This window comes from Colobus angolensis, unplaced genomic scaffold, assembly GCF_000951035.1.
Source record: "Colobus angolensis palliatus isolate OR3802 unplaced genomic scaffold, Cang.pa_1.0 Scaffold272, whole genome shotgun sequence".
Taxonomy (NCBI): Eukaryota; Metazoa; Chordata; class Mammalia; order Primates; family Cercopithecidae; genus Colobus; species Colobus angolensis.
Window position 1 is genome coordinate 1,021,115 of NW_012115955.1, and position 8,660 is coordinate 1,029,774.

At 41.7% G+C, this 8,660-nt stretch overlaps 1 long non-coding RNA gene across 1 annotated transcript in view; it reads right to left on the minus strand.

Annotated features, from left to right (window-relative positions):
• LOC105516003 overlaps positions 1-2,604 on the minus strand; it is a 17,535-nt gene extending 14,931 nt beyond the window's left edge. Inside the window, exon 1 of the long non-coding RNA XR_001002421.1 lies at positions 2,553-2,604. This is a non-coding gene — a long non-coding RNA (uncharacterized LOC105516003). The remainder of the gene's footprint in view (positions 1-2,552) is intronic.
• Between the last annotated feature and the right edge of the window lie 6,056 nt (positions 2,605-8,660).

The window sequence follows — 8,660 nt, forward strand, 5'->3', positions numbered from 1 at the left end:
ACCTCAGTTCAAAATGCAGAAATCACCGGTCTTCTGTGTCCTTCGCGCTGGGAGTTGGAGACTGCAGCTGTTCCTATTCGGCCATCTTGCTCCGCCCCCCTTGACTTATTTCATTTAAGGTAATGGCCTCCAGCTCCATCCATGTTGGTGGAAAATATATGATGTCATTATTTTATGACTGAATAGTATTCAATTATACATCTATGACATTTTCTTTATCCAGTCTTCTACTGATGGACACTTAGGTTGATTCCACATCTTTGCTATTGTGAATAGTGCTGAGAGAAGCATTAGTGCAGGTGTCTTTTTGATATAATGATTTATTTTCCTTTGAGTAGATCCCAGTAGTGAGATTACTGAATTGAATGGTAGTTCTAGTTTTAGTTATTTGAGAAATCTCCGTACTGTCTTCCATAGAGCACATACTAATTTACATTCACGCCAATAGTATATAAGTTCCCTTTTCTCTGCATCCTTGCTAACATCTGTTATTTTTTGTCTTTTTAATAATAGCCATTCTGTCTGGTGTAAGATGATATTTCATTGTGTTTTTGATTTGCATTTCTCTGATGATTAATGATTTGGAGCATTCTTTCTTATGTTTGTTGGCAATTTGTATGTCTTCTTTTGAAAAACGTCTATTCATGCTCTTTGCCCACTTTTTAATGGGATTATTTGGGGTTTTTTTGTTGAGTTGTTTGAGTTTCTTATAAATTCTGACCGTCAGTCCCTGTCAGATGCATAGTTTGCAAATATTTTCTCCCATTTCGCTAGTTGTTTGTTCACTCAGCTGATTATTTCCTTTGCTGTGCAGAAGCTTTTTAGTTTAATTAAATCCCATTTGTCTGTTTTTGTATCTGTTGCCTGTGCTTCTGAGGTCTTGGTGACGAATTTTTTGCCTAGACCAATGTTGAGAAGTTTTCCCTAGGTTTTCTTTTAGTACTTTTATAGTTTCAGATCTTACATTTAATTCATCTTGAGTTGACTTTTTTATATGGTGAGAGAGTAGGATCCAGTTTTATTCTTCTGCAAATGACAATGCAGTTTTTCCAGCACAATTTACTAAAAAGAGTGTCCTTCCCCCAGTGTAAGTTCTTGTTGACCTTATCAAAGATCAGTTGGCTATAAATATGTGCTTTTATTTCTGGGTTCTCTACTCTGCTCCATTGATTTATGTGTTTATACCAGTTCCATGCTGTTTTGATTACTATAGCCTGGTGGTATAATTTGAAGTCAGATAACATGACGGCTCTAGCTTTGTTCTTTTTGCTTGGGATTGCTTTGGCTATTTGGGCTCTTTTTTTAGTTACATATGAATTTTAGGACTATTTTTCTTTCTAAATCTGTGAAAAATGATGTTGGTATTTTGGTAGGAATTGTATTAAATTTGTAGATTGTTTTCAGCAGTACGGACACTTTAATAATACTAATTCTGATCAATTAGCATGGGATGTTTTTCCATTTGGGTTATCTACAATTTCTTTCATCAGTGTTCTGTAGCTTTCTTGGTTGAGGTCTTTCATCTTCTTGGTTAAAAATATTCCTAGATGTTTTAATTTTTTGGTAGGTGTTGTAGATGGGATTGCGTTCTTGATTTGGTTCTCAGCTAGATCATTATTGATGTGTAGAAATGCTACTAATTTTAGTAGATTGATTTTGTATCCTAAAATTTTCCTGAATTTATTTGTTGAATTGAAGAGTTTTTGATGGAATCTTTAGGGTTTTCTAGATATAAGAATGCATCATCAGTGAACAAGGATAATTTGACTTACTTTTTTCCAGTTTGGATGCCTTTTATTTCTTTCACCTGATTGCTCTAGCTAGGACTTACAGTACTACGTTGAATATGGTTGGTGAAAGTGGGCATCGTTGCCTTGTGCCAGTTCTTAGAGGGAATGCTTTAGACTTTTCCCCATTTAATATGGTGCTGGCTGTGGGTCTGATGTATATGGGCTTTATTATTTTGAAGTATTTTCCTTCTGTGCCTAGTTTGTTGAGGTTATCAATTTATCATGTAAGGGATACTGAATTTTATAAAATACTTTTTCTGCATCTGTTGAGATTATCATATAGTTTTTGTTCTCAATTCTGTTAAGTGATGAATCACATCTGTTGCTTTATGTATGTTGAACCATCCTTGCATTCCTCATGTAAAATCCACTTGATCAGTTCTCAAATTGATCCATGGATTCAATGCAATCCTAATCAAAATTTTAGCAAAGAATTTTTTGTAGAAGTTGAGAAACTAATTCTAAAATTTACTTGAAAATATAAAGGACCTACATTAGTCAAAGACATTTTTAAGAAGTTGGAAGGCTGACACCACTTGATTTTAAGACTTCCTACAAAACTACAGTAACCAAGTAGTATGGTAATACTGAAAGGATAGATACATAGAGCCCTTGAACATAAGTGGGATAGTCATAGACAGGCAAAGACAGCCATAGATAATCAATTTTTAACAAAGATACCCACTCAAATTAATGAAGAAATAAATGGTTTTTCAACAACTGAGTATATGCATAAGGAAAAAAATGAACATCAACTCTTACCTTGCTCTGTATACAAAATTCACTTGAAATGACCATACACATAAAACCCCAGAAGAAAACATAGGAGAAAATCCTTGCAACCTTGAGTGGCATATGTCTTTTACATAGGATACAGAAAGCACAATCCATTAAAAATTGATAAACTGAACTTATCAAAATTTACAGCTTTTGCTCCTCAAAGGCACCATTAAGAAATGAAGGCAAGTCACAGAATAGGAGGAAATATTAGCAATACCTATATCTGATGAATAACTTGTAATCACAAAACATAAATTGTACTTAAATCTCAATATTAAGGTTGGGTATAGTGGCTCACATCTGTAATCCCAGTGCTCTGGGAAGCCAAGGTGAGAAAATTGCTTCAGCCCAGGGGTTTGAGACCAACCTAGGCAACACAGTGAGACCCCATCTCTACAAAAAACTTAAAAATATAGTCAGGAGTGGTGGTGCATGCCTGTAGTCTCAGCTACTCAGGAGGCTAAAGCAGGAGGATCACTGCAGCCCAGGAGCTCAAGGCTGCAGTGAGCTATGATCATGCCATTGTATTCCAGCTTGGGCAACAGAGTGAGACCATGTCTCCAGAAAAGAAAAAGAATAAAACCTCAAAATAGTAAAAGGAGAGGCTTTTTTTTTGCAGATGCTGCCACCAACCATGATGGACATCACCGATAATGGTGAGCCCTTAGGCTGTGTCTCTTGACTTCAAGCTGTTTGCAGACCAAGTTCCAAAGACAGCAAGAAGCTTTTGCACTCTGAGCATTAGAGAGAAAATATTTGGTTATAAGGATTCCTGCTTTCACAGAATTATTCCAGGGTTTATGGGTCTACGTGGTGACTTCACAGGCCATAGTGGCACTAGTGGAAAGTCCACTCATGGAAAGAAATTTGATGATGAAAACTTCAGCCCGAAGCATACAGGTCCTGTCATCTTTCCACGGCAAATGCTAGACCCAACACAGATGGTTTCCAGTTTTTCATCTGCATTGCCAAGACTGAGTGGTTAGATGGCAAACATGTGGTCTCTGGGAAGGTGAAAGAAGGCATGAATATCTTGGAGGCCATGGAGCACTTTGGGTTCAGGAATAAGAAGACCAGCAAGAAGATCACCATTGCTAACTCTGTACAAGTCTAATACATTTGACTCATACTTTATCTTAACCATCAGACTACTTTTGCTGTAACCTGGAGAGCACCCCTCCACCCCATTTGCTCACAGTAGCCCATCACCTTTTGCTACTGATGCATTTTTTTTTTTTTTTGAGGCGGAGTCCCCTCTGTTGCCCAGGCTGCAGTGCAGTGGTGCGATCTCAGCTCACTGCAACCTCTGCCTCCTGGGTTCAAGCGATTCTCCCGCCTCAGCCTCCTGAGTAGCTGGGACTACAGGTGCATGCCACCACGCCCTGCTAGTTTTTGTATTTTTAGTAGAGATAGGGTTTCATCATATTGGCCAGGCTCCTCTCGAACTCCTGACCTCATGATTTGCCCGCCTCAGCCTCCCATAGTGCTGGGATTACAGGCGTGAGCTACCGTGCTCAGCTGATGCATTCTTTGGGTTCCATATTTTCCTTATTCCCCTCCAGTTCTAGCTGGATTGCAGAGTTAAGTTTAAGATTATAAAATAAATATTAAATAACAACAAAAATAGTAAAAGGACAAAGAATACAATATATACATGGGCAAATTATTTGAATAGACACTTCATCAAATAAGATTTAGAAATGACCAACAAATATAAGATATAAAATGGCCAAAACAAACATGAAAAGATGTTCAGCATCATCAGTTGGCTGGGAATTGCAAACAAAACTGCAATAAGAAATCACTACATGTCCACTAGGATGGCTAAAATTACAGACTGACAATACCAAATCAGTCTTGGTGGTCGTGTAAACGACACAAACACTTTAGCAAACTATTGGGCAATTTCTTAAAGTTAAGCATATGCTTTTCCTATGACCTAGTTTTTCCACTTTTGGGTATTTTCCCAGAATAAATAAAACATACGTTCACACAAATACCTGTGGTGTGAATGCCCATACCAGCTTTATTCACAGTGGCCCCAAACTGGAAAAACCCCACATGTCTATCAACAGGTGAATGGAGAATCACTGTTGTATATCCATACAATGGAGTACTACTCAGCAACGAAAGGGAATGAACTCTTTATACTCACCACAACATCAAGGAATCTCCAGATCACGATGCCGAGTGAGAGAGGCGAGCCAGAAAAGAGTACATCCTTCATGATTTCTCTTACACACAAATTTAACAACTCAAACTAATCTATAGTGATTTAAAAAACAGATGGGTGGTGTCCTGGCGCCCAGGGTTGGGAAGGGGAGGCAAAGGCGACCAAGGTGTCCCTTGTGGGTGATGAAGGTGTGCTGTCTCCTGATTGTGACCTTGGTTTGTGACCTGAGTGTGCACATAGTCAAACTCACTGGACTGGAAACTTGAAGTGGACACAATTTACTGGACATAAATCATACCCTCAGTAAAGTTTCTAAAAAGCTGCCTTGCCTCTGGTTGGGGGTAATTATAGACTGGGATGGATAGCAAGGAAATCTGGGGAAGCTGATTGGTGCTCACACGGATGTATACATGAGCAGATTCAGTGAGTGGCACACTTAAGATCAGTTATTTTACCCACTGTGCTACTATGCGTGTACATTTCAAACCTCAATTAATAGAAACTGTATACAGCTCACTGATTTAGGCTGAGAGTAATTCCCAGAAATTTTTACAAAAATATTTACTCTTTTTTTTTTTTTGAGATAGAGTCTCGTTCTGTCACCCAGGCTGGACTGCAGTGGTGCAATCTCGGCTCACTGCAAGCTCCACCTCCCAGGTTCACGCCATTCTCCTGCCTCAGCCTCCCGAGTAGCTGGGACTACAGGTGCCCGCCACCACGCCCGGCTAATTTTTCTTTTTTTTTGTTTTGTATTTTTAGTAGAGATGGGGTTTCACTGTGTTAGCCAGGATGGTCTCAGTCTCCTGACCTCGAGATCCGCCTGCCTCGGCCTCTCAAAGTGTTGGGATTACAGGTGAGAGCCAACGTGCCCGGCCAAAAAGATGTACTTGTTTGGTAAAGTAAAAACTCATTTTCATTTGAATTAGAGTTTTATGCATCAAATTTGCTCCAAATGGCACTAACCAATTAATAAGGGAAGGAGAGGAAATCCATCTCTCTTCATGTTCTCACTGGGTGCATCAGGGAATATTGGCATTAAGCTCCTTCTAGCTTTGCAGGTAAACTTTTCCCTCTAGGAAATTGGTGTGAGAGATGCCCTCCAGGAAACTGGCATGAGAGAAAGAAAATAATGCTACATATAAACAGTTTGTTTTCTAAGAAACATTACCTGTTTATGAAATTTTGCCTTGGAGGTGCAAAATACTAAATAATTTATTGAAGTTGCTGCTGAGATGAAGTGTTTTCAGGGAACATAAAATAAATGTTTCTAAAGGTTGTTTGTTTGTTTGTTGTTGTTTTGCACGACCCAGTGTGTTCTGGGAATCTCCCGGCCGACCCCGGGCAGTCTAATGACAGAGACACCTGGGTGACCTCAGGCATTCTAATGAGAGAGACTCCCGGCTGACCCCAGGCATTCTAAAGAATGCAAATTAAACTTGGCTTTTAGTTCAGTTTGCTAAATTGAGGCCTTACTTTTTGTTGGCCTCTCTCCATAAATCCTGTTGAGTGAGAAATTGATCTCAGGTTCTTTTCTGATTATGTCATTGAAGATCACCCACTTTAGTTGTTTAACGGTTGTTGCATTTTTATCGGGTAGGTTTGCCTAAGGCACCCGTTTCCCGCTTATGGAGGGCAGAAATCTAAGGTGGCCCAGAACCAGAACCGGGCCCCCTGGCATTATTCGCAGGATTATGTTACCTTGTATGGCAAAGGACCCTTTCAGATATAATTAAGGTCATGAATTGTCTGATCTAAAAATTGGAAGATTATCTGGGGCGGGGCCTAATATGAGTTATTTATTTATTTATTTATTTATTTATTTACTGAGACAGAGTCTCACTCTGTCGCCCAGGCTGGAGTGCTATGGGGCAATCTCGGCTCATTGCAACCTCTGCCTCTTAGGTTCAAGCGATTCTCCTGCCTCAGCTTCCCGAGTAGTTGGGATTACAGGTGCCTGCCACTGTGCCTGGCTAATTTTTTTATTTTTTAGTACAGACTGGGTTTCATCGTGTTGGCCGGGCTGGTCTCAAAGTCCTGACCTCAGGTGATCCGCCCACCTCGGCCTCCCAAAGTGCTGGGATTACAGGTGTGAGCCACCGCACCTGGCTAAGTTCTTTAAAAGCAGAGTTTTCTCTGGCTGGTAACAGAGCTGGAGTTAGGTTTGACACCAGGGTGGATTTTCTGTTGCTGGCTTTGAGGGGGAGGAGGCCCCGGGAGGTCCCTGTTACTGAGAGCAGCCCCTGGCTGCCAGCCAGCAAGAAAATGAGGATTTCAGGGGACTGCAAGGAAGTGAATTTGCCTAACAACCAGATTGAGCTTGGAGGTAGATTTTCCCCCCCAAACCTCCAGATAGGAGCCCTTGACACTGGCCTTGTGTGACTCTAAGCAGAAAACCTCGTTAAACCCGCCTGGACTTCTGACCTATAGAATTATGAGACCATAAATGGGTGTTGTTTTAAGCTATTAAGTCTGTTATGCAGTAATAGAAATTTATTATTTGTTCCACAGTTACAGAAAATGAATATATAGGTGAGTGGGGTGGGGGTTATAGCTCACACCTGTAATCCCAGCGCTTTGAAAGGTTGAGGTGGGTGAATCACTTGAGCCCAGGAGTTTGAGACCAGCTTGGGCAACATGGCAAGACCTCATCTCTACTAAAAGTACAAAAAATTAGCCAGGTGTGGTGGTGCATGCCTGTAGTCCCAGCTACTCAGGAGGCTGAGGTGGGAGGATCACCCGAGTCCGAAAACTCGAGGCTGCAGTGAGCCATGACCATACCACTGAACTCCAGCCTGGGTGACAGACTGAGATCCTGTCTCAAAAAAAGAAAAAAGAAAGAAAAGTTAATATATAGCTCTGATAATACAATCTCAGTCATAAGCCATTTGATTTATTTCCAATGTTATCACTGTTGGTTCGATTTTATTTTTATGTTTTAGTTGTGGACAAGATCTCCATTGTCTAAGCCACTGCGAGAATTCAGGTAACTTCCGGCCCACCCTGGGACAGTTCCTCCACATTCTTGCTACTCAAAGTGTGCTCCATGGTCTAATGGCTTCAGCCTCACCCAGGAACTTGTTAGAGACACAGAATCATGGCCCCACCCCAGACCTCCTGATGCAGAATCTTCATTGTAGTAAGCGACCCACTGCCCCACGCCCCTGATGATGTGGGTGCTCATTAAAGAGTGAGAAGCACTGTTCCAGCTTGCCCTGAAGTTGTAGGATTTCAAACCAAAAAGCATCTTATGGATTTCAAACCAAAAACATCACCTCTGTGGAGCCAGCCTGGAGCCTGGCTAGTCCTTCTCCACCATCTGGGGGGCTTCTTATGTTCCAGAGTCTAACACTGTGGCCCCAGATACCAGAGACCTTTCACCCTCAGAACCTGTGCTCGCACGTCTTCAGACTGGGGCTGCTTTCTCTCCATCTCGCCTTCTCCTGTACCACCTGAGGTACTAATTCTTTCAGGAAGCCTTCCTTGAATGTCTTCTCCTGACATCCCAGTGAGGGGCTCCTGATACTCATTTCCATAGTGCTTTGGGCAGCTACTACGGCATAAAACCACTCCAAATTGAATTGCTTTGCTCACAATTGCAAAGGGATTTGGGATTTGGGCAGTGCTTGGCCAGGGATTTGGGCAGTGCTTGGCTAGGTGCTTTTCAGTCCGGGTCTCCTTTGTGGATGCTGTTTGATGCTGTCCTCTGAAGCCTCCACTGGAGGCTGGAGCTGTCTGTCCAATCTGGCGGCCTGACACTGCTGGGGGGAGGCACAAGTGGCACTTTGATGAAAGCACCTACACCTAGCCTGTCTCTGTGGCTGGGGTTCTCTCCCAGCATGGTGCCTGGGCTTTGAGAGAGGGGGTCCTGAGAGCAGGTGCTCCAGGAGACGCAGCCGAAGCCACGGAGCTCTCTGTGG